A 13,936-nucleotide genomic window follows, 5' to 3' on the forward strand; every position below is an offset into this window, starting at 1 on the left:
GTGGTTGTAGGGTGGAGGAACTTGACTGTATCCTATTCCCTCACCTTCATTCCTTCATTTTCTTTCCACCACAATCTATTTTCAATCGTTGAGTGTTTGAACCCATCTAGGATCTAGCCTCGTCGATACATCGATTATACACGAGATCTAAACGTTAAATTATTATTTATTGATAGATATGGATAAATATATATTGGAGGATAAATACATAATAACTTATGGATCTCACTTATTCTATGTGTGTGATCAACCTACAAATGAGCATGGATATGCCTATTTATAGGCCAAATGATCTTGTTCGTTAAGTTAGTCTAATTCGGTGTATCTTCATAACGAATTAGACTCCATTCGTTAGTGATAATAACTTACGAACTAGCCCTCATTCGTTATGCTTCCATAACGAATGGGCTTATACCTTAACGAACTAGTCTAGTTAACTAACGAATGGACCTCATTCGCTATACAATCCATAGCGAATGGGCCATTTTACATTAAATAAACAGCCTAGACTAACTATAAATTATTCGATCGCTACGGACAACAAAACCGTGCACTAACAGACACCCCCTTTTCAGTAGCTATCGAATACTTTAATCTTTAATACATTAACTGCAAATCACCAATCACAAAACCGTGCACTAACAGACACCCACTTGACTGATGATTTTCGGGCTTGTGCAAACAAACAATCTTTAAATCTTTTCAGCAAATCAACAACCTGTAGCCCCTCATATCAGATCACCCCCTCAAAGTGAGCAACTCTTGGAGATCATCCCGATCATCCATTGGCTTATAATATGGTTCAATCATTCAACAATCAGCAACAAGTCATCAGCTATCCGTCAGCACCGGCAAAGAAAACATATCTTTACATGTAACCTCGTCACACATCTTCATGAACAACTCGATCATTCAACATCTTTCACTTCGGATTTCCCTCTCTTGATAACGTGTATCCCAAATATACTCTTTGAAGCTCTTCCACATCCCATTTGCAAAGATGCACTAATGTTTGGGCATATGATTCAGAGTTCCAACCTCCATTAATAAACCCCAAATGATCAAATTCTTCAATCCAATGACAAGACTTGTATATTCTTCAATAAGATCAACTCGTTCGAGAATCGTCCCCCTCAACAGAAGTAATCCGCCATTTACTCGTAGCCAACATAGTCAGGATCAAAGTCCCTCAGAAAGAAGTAAACGAACAGACACTCGTATCCCACATAGTCATGTTTCAATCTTTGAACAAATCAATCACCAATCGAAGAACATTTGCAGTCTTGAACTCAGTCAAACGTAGCTTTGCAAGCATGAATTACCACCCGAATTGCAGTAATTTTTCAAGAAACCTTGCAAACGTAGGAAGATGCAAGTCAAATAAACTCATATGAAAGTTTTTATCTCCCACTTTTCTTGACAAATTCAGCAAGGTCTTGAATAATTTCCAAAATTCACAAACAAAACTCCTCCTTAAATTACACGCGCGCTCCCTCTCGGCGAATTGAAATGCGTAAAAAGTCGGCCGAAAAGTATGTCACCAAAATTTGAGAGAGGAGTACCCAATACATTAGGAACATCCCAGAAAATTTCGATTAAGAAAATTTTTCCCGATTTTCCCACCAAAAATTCATCGAAAATTTTCGAAAAATAAATATTATCGCCAAAATTTTCAAGAATGACGTCTCACTTACGAGGAGTATTCAGGAAAAAATTCGCGCAAGAAAATTTTTCCCGCCAAATAACTTTTTTTTAACGAATCATCTCCCAATTCGTTATAAATTAACAACTCCAATTCGTTAACTTGTCATCTCCAATCGTTAACTTAGTTCGTCATCTCCATTCGTTACACACTTAATGAATTACCTTAATTCGTTATCATTACCTTAACGAATTTCCTTCACGAATTATCTTAACGAATTACGTTAACGAATTAACTTAACGAAGTACCTTAATTCGTTATTCTCTTAACTTCATGAATTAACTTAATTAGTTACTTTTAACTTAACGAATAACATTAACGAAGTACCTTAATTCATGACCTTTAACTTAACGACTTAACTTAACGAATTACCCTAATTCGTTAAAATTTCCATAACGAATTTGCTACAGTAGATTTGTTAAACTCCCTTAACGAATTAGCTACAATAACATAACGAATCAGGTTGTTGGATTTGAACTGCTCGCCGGAAAAACGTTTTTCGCCGGAAAATTCAGTTACTTGGCCGGAAAAACTTAGATCTGGCCGGAATCTGCATTTTCAAGCTTCATCCATGGTAGATTCATCATAAACACATAATTAACCATGAAAATCTACCTGAACATTCAGATTTTCACTCTAAACACGAATCTATCATCCAATTAACTTAACCATTACTTATTCATCACCAAATAAATCAACCCATAACATGCTCTTCAATGGTGAAATCTTCAATTTACCATAATTAACCACCAAAATCCACAGCAACATGCGGATTTCAATTATAAACACAAATCCATCATCCAATTAACTTAACAATCACTAAATCATCTTAAACCGAATCAAAAAGTAACATACTCTTCCATGGTGAATCACTCAATACACCATAACTTAACACCAAATTACACAGGAAGATTCGTATTACCTCAACAAACACGAATCTACCATCAATTCCACCAATAACGCACTAATTTACTCCAGATCTAACCAAATCAGTCCAAAACCCGAAGAACACGAAAAACTCATATTCATACCTTAATCGATGAACCAAGAGTAGCCGTCTGCTCTGATACCACTATTTGAACCCATCTAGGATCTAGCCTCGTCAATACATCGATTATACACGAGATCTAAACGTTAAATTATCACTTTATTGATAGATAAGGATAAATATATAATGGAGGATAAATACATAATAACTTATGGATCTCACTTATTCTATGTGTGTGATCAACCTACAAATGAGAATGGATATGCCTATTTATAGGCCAAATGCTCTTGTTCGTTAAGTTAGTCTAATTCGTTGTATCTTCATAACGAATTAGACTCCATTCGTTATGATTCTATAACAAATAATAATAACTTAACGAACTAGCCCTCATTTGTTATGCTTCCATAAAGAATGGGCTTATACCTTAACGAACTAGTCTAGTTAACTAACGAATGGACCTCATTCGCTATACAATCCATAGCGAATGGGCCATTTGACATTAAATAAACAACCTAGACTAACTACAAATTACTCGATCGCTACGGACAACAAAACCGTTCACTAACATTGAGTTGACTACTTTACTAGAACCATCAAATTTCTTAAAATCTAGCTTAGCCCTTTCAAATTTACTAGTTAGATTCAAAATTTCTAAGTTGGAGGCTTCCAATTTAGAAGTCAATTCAGCGATTTCTTGTTTGGCATCAAGGTGATGACAAGACTTTATACTAAAATCGGACTTAAGCTTAGAGATATCCTTTTGTTGAGCTTCTATTTTATCTTGGAAAGTTTTTTCATTTTTCTTAAGTTTAAAATTCTCATATTTTACTTTCCATATCTCTAATTAAGTCGTCATTATGAAGCTTATACTATTCTATTTTATCAACACAATCTAAAGAGCATGGTTGAAAACTTACCTCAGATGAATTGGGAGAAGTGAACGCCATATATGCAAATTGAAGTTCCTTGATCTTCTCCTCAGTAACATTTTCTTCTTCAGTGTCTTCAACATTGGCAAAGTTTGCGGTCTGGTTTTCAATGTTGAGTGCAGCCATCTGACCCTCCCAAGAGAATTGTTGAGCAACCATTCCTCTTTCACCATTTCCTGAGCTACCTCCAACCTCACCTCTGGCATTCCAACTGGAACCACTGCCCTTTCCGTGTTTCCATCCTTCGCTGGGTTAGTACATTCACAAGCAAAGTGACCTGGCTCGTGACAGTTGTAGCACCTAAGAGTGTCTTTGTTAAAACCCACCTTTTGATTGTTAGGCATGTTCCAATTATTTCTACCCGTCCTCTTAGTGAACTTCTTTGCCTGAAACACTGCCATGGCGATTTGCCACGAGATGTCCATTTCTTCAACATCATCAGGATGGATCTGATCAAGTTCAGCAGCAACCACAGGTTGAACCAAGTCTCCAGCCAAAAATGCATTATAAAAATTCATGAATCCCGCCATTAGAGCTATATTCTCCTGAGTCTCCTTTGGGATGGTTGGAATCTGACTGGAGTTCTGACTGGAAGTTACCCCTGAGAGTCAAGCCTTTCCATTATCAGCTGAAGACTGACCAGACTTAGTGAAGAAAACTGGGGTTGGTTGGGGTGGAATGGAAGATGGTTGACCTAAAGTGGATGTGAACATTTGAAAGTTACCCTGAGGTGGTTGTTGAGTAGCCTTGAACATTGAGAAACTGTCTTGCGAGATGAGAGCACTGTTGGAAGCAACATTGTACCCAGCCGCACTGTAGGAATTGGCATGATTTATTGCACGTTGCTTACATCCATGTCACATGCCTTGATAGTAGCTATCATATCCGTGATAGACATTCTGTTGAGATCTTTAGTCTTCTTGATAACAGCAACATTCATATCCCAACTCTTTGGCAATGAGTTCACCAGTTTGTTGTTTATTTCAGAAGTTTGCAGATAAATGCTCGCATATCTCATTTCAGTCACCAGTGATATGAACCTTTGAAGTTGGGTTTCCAACGTTTCTCCTAGAACATGATTAAACATGTTGAACTTTTGTCGCAGCATGTCTTGGCGACTTCTTTTCATATCCTCATTTCCCTCATACACCTCGATAAGTGCCTCCCATAACTCTTTAGCATACTGAAGCTCTCTAAATTGAAGAGAAATCTCAGGTGAGAGTGCTATGGTTAGATTAGAAAGAGCCTTTACATCTTCCTCAACTTTAGCAAAGTCATCATCGTCATACTGTGCAACAGGCTTCACAATCATTCAGTTGAGTTTTCCCTTTGATAGGTGACTCTCTGAGCCCCCCCTAACAATACTTCTCCAGACTTTGGAATCTTTCATCTTAACGTATTTCTCAAAACGAAACTTCCATTCAGTAAACCCCTCATGAGATAGGAGACGGGGTATACGAGTGGTGGTCCCCATGATAGAGTCAAGTTCTTGATGGAGTGAAAAGTTTGTTGAACCATTACCATTAGTTAGTTGATCCATATTAATAGTTATTTAAAGTCCAAATGTCTTATGATTCAGGTAACAAGCCCAAATTGAAACTAGACAGGCCCAAACAGTTTACTGGGCCGAGAACAAGATTCACAGTTTATTGGGCCGAGAACAAACGTCACACTTGTTGACCGAAATATGTTGTTGACCGAAAACTGAGACCAAGTTTGACCGAGAACTCAGAACTTGATTGGGAACTATGATTTTGACTAAACTTTGACCGAGAACTAATGTCACACCCCGACTAGGTAGTTGCGGAAGCGTAATACAGGAATGTAACAGATAACACTGGTATCAACCACATTGTTTATAAAGAAATTCAACAAACTAATTTACATCATATTACATTGGTAGGTACTAAGTTTACAAACTAGATGAAAATCACATAACCAGTTCACGGGCTTCTTATTCATTACTACGTAATTGCATCTATTCACAGCTATTCAACTTTCTTTCTAACACCAAGCACGTAAGCAAATCATTTCAACTTCGGCTTACCTGAAAAGCATGTTAAAACGGGTCAACTACGTCTAGTTGGTGAGTTTCAAGTTTCACGAGTACGAACAAAATCAGTATACAAGTTCGTAAAGTTCACAATACGTATGTATATAAGTATGTGTATGATGTATTATACTAAGCCACAAGTGAACCCAAGACAGCTTGTACTGCATGGCCGCCCTTGCCCATGTACTCCCGTTGGCATTTAACAGCCACTTTGCCCCAAGTATGTACTATGTCTAACACCACATAGCAGAATGTAATAAGTATAAATGACAATGTGCAACTGCGTAAACAAGTATATCCGGCATACCCCACCGGCGTCTTCAGTTGGGTTTGTCAAACCGATAGTACTATCCACACGTCACTGGCACGAATTAATCACTTGTGTTTATAAGGACTTTCAAGTGTTAGTAGTTAGATAATTCACATCACCACACGTTTTCAAGTAAATAAGTATATGTAAACATGCTTTCCACCCCAAAAGTTCGTAAAACAGTTTAGAAAGTGGGGTCGTGAAACTCACCTTATTGTAGTTCGAGCAGGTAATATACGTCAATAAGTGTTATGCCTCGATTATAACTCGTATCCTATAATCGGTATCGTACTGTTAATACTAGTACAGTGTTTAAACCAAATCGGGCTGTATAACTAGTCTGGTTATAGCTGTTAGGCCCAAAACATGACCATAGTCTTAGATTGTGACGTTGTATACTGTGAAATACTTAAAATCAGATTTGGCTCAGTTTCACCGTTTTCCGAGCCTAGCCAAGTTAACCGTTTACGCGTTTCGGGAATATGTAAGATCATAAAAACTTAAGTAAACATATTTATTGATAAAGTGATTTGATTTATAAAAGAATTTTAATGTTTCAGTTTCTGGATTGATTGCAGGGTTCGTTTCCATTTTCTTACGGATTTGATTATACAAAATAATCACAATTCACCCGAATTGTCCGGAATTCTCATGAAAAGTTCGTTTGTGTCAAATTTATTCAAAACTATGATATTTGGCCACTTTTGATATTTTGACGTACTAGTCAGTCCGTTAAACATCAAAACTGCCTGTTTCGTTAAAACAAATATAGTTTAAATCTTGGATTATTCATAACTAATTATGTACTTATATCTAAATTATGGAAATTTTTGTAAAAATAAATTAAATTATGGAGAATTTTATAAAAATATTTTTAGAAATTTTATGATTAGTTATCCATTTATAAAAATTCATTTAATGTGTTATAATTAAGTAATAAATAGCCCGTTTATACCAAACGACATCCGAAAAATCCGATAATTTTTCCAAGTGGTCTCAATATCAGTACATATCCCCTGCAAAATCTCCAGAATCTAACCCTTTGGTCAAAATGCCTTTTTGCGCGTTTTTCGGCTATTAAAACTCGGTTAAAACACAATTGCACAAATAATACATAGACATCTCCAAAGGTTCTCAAACTTTACCAGTGATCGTAATATAGCATTTATAGGTTCCAAACAAAATTTCATAATTTTTCATGAAGTTTAACTATTTTTCCCAAATAAACGCGAATAAACGGTAATAAATTCGCCAAATATTCTTCATTTATCGAAAAATTACCAAATTTGAACAGGGACTCATTTAAATGATCCCTAATGTCCGTGAAAAGTTTCACAAGCTAAAAACAAGCACATCACAACCTAATACTAAACAGCCCCTAAACGAGTAATACGGTATTACCTTGTCGGTTTTCGGTGGTTTTTGATAGCTTAAACGACTCTCCGGGCCTTGGGTTGCAAACTCAGTGTATCTACATATCATATAACATAAAACCAAGCATAAATCATCCATTGAACAGCCTTGTTAACTAGGGTTTCGGTTTTGGTATCAAACCGAACTTTCAAACCGTAAAAACGTTGTATTCATGTTCTAATCCGTGTTTTTGACCAAAAATCAATATGTTTCTGCTTTGTAGACATGTTTAAAATCAAAACATGATTTTACTTGATTTTTATGGTTTTTGGATGGTTAAACATGTTTAATACTAATCAAGAACTAATTTTCTATGTTTAAATCTTACTAAACAAGCTTGAAATCTTCATGAATTTAATGTTTACCTTTAGGGTTTTGGAAGGGATGATGCAGAACTCAGCTGATATTGATCTTAGTTTGGTTAATGTGTAAAATATCTTTACTATTCTAATATATACAACAAGTTAGAACCAAGGGGGTTGTCCCACCCTTTTGTGGCCGCAAGTATAAGGGGCCCATTGGGCCTCTTTTTGGCCCAATGGTGCCTCGGTTTTCGTGTCACACGTAAAATTCGGTCCAAAATTTAATTCGGGTTCGGTTTTTCGCAAGAAAACTAGTTCGAGTGCGAAAATTAGCGCGAAAATGAGTGTTTTTCAGCCCATTTTTGTAAAATAAGAAAAACGTACTGACTCGTTGTAAAAGTCCAAAATGTCTGGTCCCGATTATAATGGTCGATTCGGCTCGGATCTTAATCTATCATGTCATAACTCACACAAAATTAATCGTGTTGACAAGAGAGTTAATGACGGGTTGCTATATTTAGAAAGATGACCGTTTGTTAAAGGCGGAATCAATAACAAACATACGGTTGCAATGAATATTCAAAGATCGAAGACACACACAGGATTCACTCAAAAGATTTCCATTTATATAATGTTAGTCATACAAAAGGAGTAATCGATTTAGGGTTTATAAGGAATCCTAGGACAGCCGTCACACACAAAATATTCTCAATTAATGTGTCGTGTGTATTCTGTCTCTCTTTTTCTGTGTTTCTTCTGGCGGCGTGCCCTAAATATTCCATTTATAGGCCTGCCAACCTAAGACAGCTGTCATTCCTTCTAGAAACCCTATCCGATAATACATATTCAAATTACATATTCAGAAATAAAACTAAGTGTAAAACAAGTCTTCCGGGTAGGCTTTTCATTAATCTTCAGTCTCCGGGTACGCAGTGTACTCGGCCTTCCTTCAGACTTGGTAAACATATAAGTGTACTCGGAAGCAGTTTCCGGGTAGACTTTACTTAAAGAATATTTTACCAAGTAAAATATTCACCGAGTAGACTTCAATCTTCTTGGACTTATCAAACTTTTCCCGACAAATCCTTACGAGCAACCTTGTTCTTCTATGGTCCTGTTCGGCTCATTGTCAGTTGAACAACTTATTGATAAGGCGTACTCGGGAGTACATACCTTTCTTGAGCAGAACCTTTCTCGAAATAACTTAGATATATTCTATTAACTCATCAAGTATACTCGGACCATAATTATTAAAGAATACCTTGTCCGGTCTTCCAATTACTTGGCTTCTTGGACTTGGTTAACCAAACCTTACTCGGAAGAGTAAAAGACTTCGCTTTGAAGAACAACCCTGCTTGACAAAGTGAACCTTGCTCGGAGATGCCAAATCAGTGGTCCTTACTCGGGAATTCACTAAATAGCATACCTTACTAGGATATCCACTTAAGAAGACTATTTGAAGTAAACCTTGCCCGGGAGGCAAAATCTCGTACTCGGCTAAGTAAAAGCTTACTCGAAGGTCCAAGGTGTGCTCGGATTCAATACTTAGCAGTTTTTGAGGAGGTTGAGAAGATTCCAATCTTCCATATTCTTTGTTTTCGGTCAAATCTCCTCATTTGGGTCAAATTCTTGACCCAACAATCTCCCCCTAGATTGGAACACCTCAACTGACCCAAAACACTCTATGGTTACTTACACTTAGCAAAATACACATCAAATTAAAATCAAATTTCATAATCAAATTACATAAGCAAAAATTACATAACAAAGCCTATTCTATCTATTTTGTCTTCTTCTTTCGTTGTAGGCTGCTTGTCTTCTCAGTTGGATTACAGATGCAGCTCTTTCTCTGAAGATATTGAGCACTTGGTAGTGAGTGTGTCCTTCTGGTATCACCAAGTCTCTTATATCTGTAGATCATCATTGTGTAAGCATGTCAGATCTGCATCCTTTTTGATTGTCGCCAGAGCTTTTCCATCGGAGTTCCTCAGCACATAGTAACCAGTGTCTTCTTTGTACTCCACTTCAGTAATGACACCGTTCTTCTGCACTGTATAGTTTGGCCTTCTCATTCTTCTTCCCAATCTTACACACGTATCCATGTTGGACAGTGGATTCTGATCTCGGACACTTATTTGGTAGTTCAATTCAGCCCTGTCCATTTCTTCAGCTTTTCTGACCTTTTTGATCTGTGAAGTTGAATCATTCTCCAACTTCTTTTTTCTTTTAAAAACTTGAATCCCTTATCAGCTTCTTCATGTAGATACTTTGATAAGTCGTTCATCTGTCTTCCTGCTGATCTGTCTCTGTTTCTGTAGTCATACAAGTGAAGTGTGGCCATTCTTCTTAATTGATCTTCATTATACTCACGGAAGTCACTTCTGACCACAATCTCTTTTAATAGCCTGCTCTCCATAATCACTTTAAGGGAATCAGTGACTGAATCATAATACAGCTCTCTGGGTAGATCCACATCAGATTGTGGTCTTGTTCTGTGTTGTACTGAGCTGCTTGATTCTCCTCTTCCTCCTTGGCCTCTTCCTCTTGGAAATCTTTGATGGAATGGAGGTCTGATTGGGATGGATTTCCTTGGCTTTTCAGGACCCAAATTGAATACTTTCCTGTATGCACCTTCTACCATTTCAACTGGCCAATTCTCCATGTCTTTGATATTCTCCCCAGCTTTGTGAAGGTCATTCAACATTTTGGCCATTTCTACAGTGTGTGCAAACCTAGCTGGCACAAACCTGCCATCTGAAAAATATCTTGGGTTTTCACCCTCCCTTAATACTTTCATCCATTCCTCCTTCTGGTAGTAAAACAGATTTCTCAAGTCAATCTTTTCCAGTGCATTAAAATCAGCCTCAGTCATCCCCTTTTCATTGATCATTATGTTCCCCAATATCCCAATCATCTCTTCATTTTCCCATGGCACAATCTCTTCATCATCAGGTTTAACCTCATGCTGTTCTGGCTGAGGGATTGGAGGTTGATCAGTTGTCTTTTCTTGTTCCATCTCCTTTTCCCTCACAGTCCTGAGTCTTCTTGTTCTTTTAGCAAGTGGCTCATCAGATGTTTCTTTTATGATTGAGCTCTCAGTATAGACCCTTTTTAATTCTTTCTCTTTCTTTTTGGAATACTGGTAAAATACTGCCTCTTTACTCAGATTTCTTACAACCTCAGGCTTCATGCCTTTCTCAAGCAGGTATCCACACATACCATCATATTTCTTCTTTAACTCTTCCAACTCAACCTTATCATCCTGTTTTACAAACTTTTCTGAAACTTTCTCTTTCTCACTGTTGTAAAGATCTTGAATTTGGTCAACAGTGTATTTTTCCAAGGAAGCTTCACGATAGCCTCTAATTTTCAAATAATTTTTATAATGCTCAGCATTTTTCTTTCTCTTCTCAACCTTCTTTAAGACTTCCTCTGCATTGATTTCAATGTTGCCCCTTTGAATATAAGTCTTTTCAGCTTGAGGGGTCTCAGCAGTGGAGCTTGTACCAACTTTCTCTCCTCTTTGATCAGGGTTGTCATCACCCTTTCCATTAGACTCCTCAGAGTCATCCTCCTCATCATCTGATAAATCAATCATGGCATCTATTTTGGGTTCATCAGAGTCAGGATGCTCTGGTTCATCATTATTTTCATTTTCATCTTGATCAGAAACATTAACATCAGGGACCCCTGGTAATTTTTCTCCTGGTTTCAGTGTTTGTAAGGGGATTGCCCTGATTGGTTCATCATCCTCTGGGGTCTCCACATAACATTTATTCTTTTCATCCCATATACCCCTCCTATTAGCTCTTTCAGCTTCAGCCTGCTCAGCAGATCTCTTCCTTCTTTGATAAAACTGTGCAAATCTTTCTGCTTTTGCATCAAACTCTCCATGCATCTTGGATAGTCTTTCTTGCTTGTCATGGATAGTTTCTGTTTCTTCAGCTTGAGCAGCTTCTTCTTGTTCAGCAGCCTTTTCTGGTTCTTGTGTTTCAGCAGTTTGAACCTTTTGAGACCAACCTTTTTGTGGGTTTGTTTTCTGATCAACTTTAACTTGCTCATTCCACTTTCTTGCAGCCAGTACATCCATGGCTTCAACAATCTCCTCGGGTATAATCATGTCAGTATTTAGATTGGTTAGTGGTTCAGCAGTCTCAGATTGTTGCTCCTGAAACTTGCTGACCACCCTTCCCAAAGAGTCATCAAACTCTTGATTTTTGTTCATATTTGTCACACCCCGGTCGTAATGGCGGAAAACCGAGGCGTGGCGACTAGGTCGTGATTGATTGAGCACAATAGTATAAAAGTCTAAATGCATAAACATAACCAAACTGTCAAATATTACATCATCCAGGTAACATGAAACAAATTGTTTTAATACAAAATATCAAGTTTCCAAACAACTCCTAGCCTAGCCTTCATCTCTCTAAGGCCTCTATCAGCTATTAGCTACTTCCTGCTTCATTTCCTGAAAACATGTAATAAAACGTCAACTACAAAAAGTAGATGAGTGAATTCATAGGTTAACTAATACTGTAGTGATAAGCCCTACACAAGCATACTAGGCTAAGTTGTAGGGGTTTATATATAGGGTGTACCATCGGCTAACCCACCACTTCTACAACTTATCCTACTATGCTTGGTATGCTTATCATCTCAACTGAATCTGCAAGAGTTTCGTATAAAGATTCCAATTATTGTTTCCATGCATGCAGGAGGAACGGTATCAAGGATATATGTATAAGATACCCAAGAATCATATGTAACCATGCCATGATGAAAAATGATAATGATGCATAATGATCACACAAGACCTGACATCGACCCCACACAAGACCACACTATGCTACTTGATTTCCTTGATGGTAACCCAAATCGATCACTTTGGGTACCATGAGAGAATTCTAAAGCGTACTTTAGTATCTCTTGGATTCCTAATCGATCACTTAGGAGATCCTTCGGATCCTTAATCGAACACTTAAGAGATCCTTCGGATTCTTAATCGAACACTTAAGAACCCCATAGGTCACGTGTATTCTAAATCGATCACTTTAGAATCCCACATCTAGTGACGGCCTGTCTACCAATCGACCACTTGGAGATCAAACCTATGCACTATTGTGACCTATATTGCCACTGTTCACACGATCACAAGACTGACCAATGAATAATGTGTTTTCATGATAAAGTATAACGGGTACATGACTTTGATTTCCAAACGTCCAATGTTCCCTAAACGCTGAGTGATTCCCATATTTACTCCTGAATATTTGATTATGCATACACAACTTCCGAGAAAGTTAAGGTACGCGTAACCTGCCATGATTACTTGTTTTCCCAATGTTCATTGTTTTCAAAAGATTTGTCAAGTGTTTATGATAAGTAATGTTTGAATAAATGTGTTTTGTCAAAACGTGTACATTTACCATGTTTTCACCCCCAATGATTTGAAAGGCTTTAAAAGAAAAATGGGGGCTATGAACTCACCTTGTTGACTAGGTGTGGTTGCTAGGGCGGTCGGGTGCTGTCAAACGTCGATCCTCTAAGTCTAGACAAGGACATAATAAGTTAACAACACAGTTTAAGTCTAAGAGTGTAAGCCTTACACGATCTCGAGCAAAAACTAGGTTTTAAAGACGAAACAGCTTGGTTCTGACCTGATTCGATCGAATAGGAACACATTCGATCGAATCGAAACACATTCGATCGAATAGACACACATTCGATCGAATAGAAACACATTCGATCGAATAGACACTCATTCGATCGAATAGACAGACGTTCGATCGAATACGAAGCTCATTCGGTCGAATGAGTTGGAGACCATTCGGTTGCTTTCCTATTCGGTCGACTGGACTGGTTCGATCGACACATTCGATCGAATGAACTGATTCGATCGACTGGTTCGATCGAATGAACTGATTCGATCGACTGGTTCGATCGAATGAGTCTGATTCGACTCCTTCAAGCTGGGCGACGGAGATACCCACGGGTTTTCCAGATTTTCCAGATTTTTGACCCAAAATCGAAGTTTTTGACATGGAAATGCTCGGGATTGAAAGGGGTATCGATTCCTAGTACTTTTAAACACAAAAGCTTGCATTTTGACACCAAAAATGACGGTTTTTGACCAAGAACACACTTGACACAAAAGTCGGAGTTTTTGCTCGATTCGGGGCGGGTTTTGGTTGTAAAAACGTATGATTTTCAAGAAGATCTTACCGACAACAACGATAAAC

The sequence above is a fragment of the Bidens hawaiensis genome, unplaced genomic scaffold, assembly GCF_021521415.1.
Source record: "Bidens hawaiensis isolate Kalapana, Puna unplaced genomic scaffold, B.hawaiensis_p1.1 tig00001093_1, whole genome shotgun sequence".
Lineage (NCBI taxonomy): Eukaryota > Viridiplantae > Streptophyta > Magnoliopsida > Asterales > Asteraceae > Bidens > Bidens hawaiensis.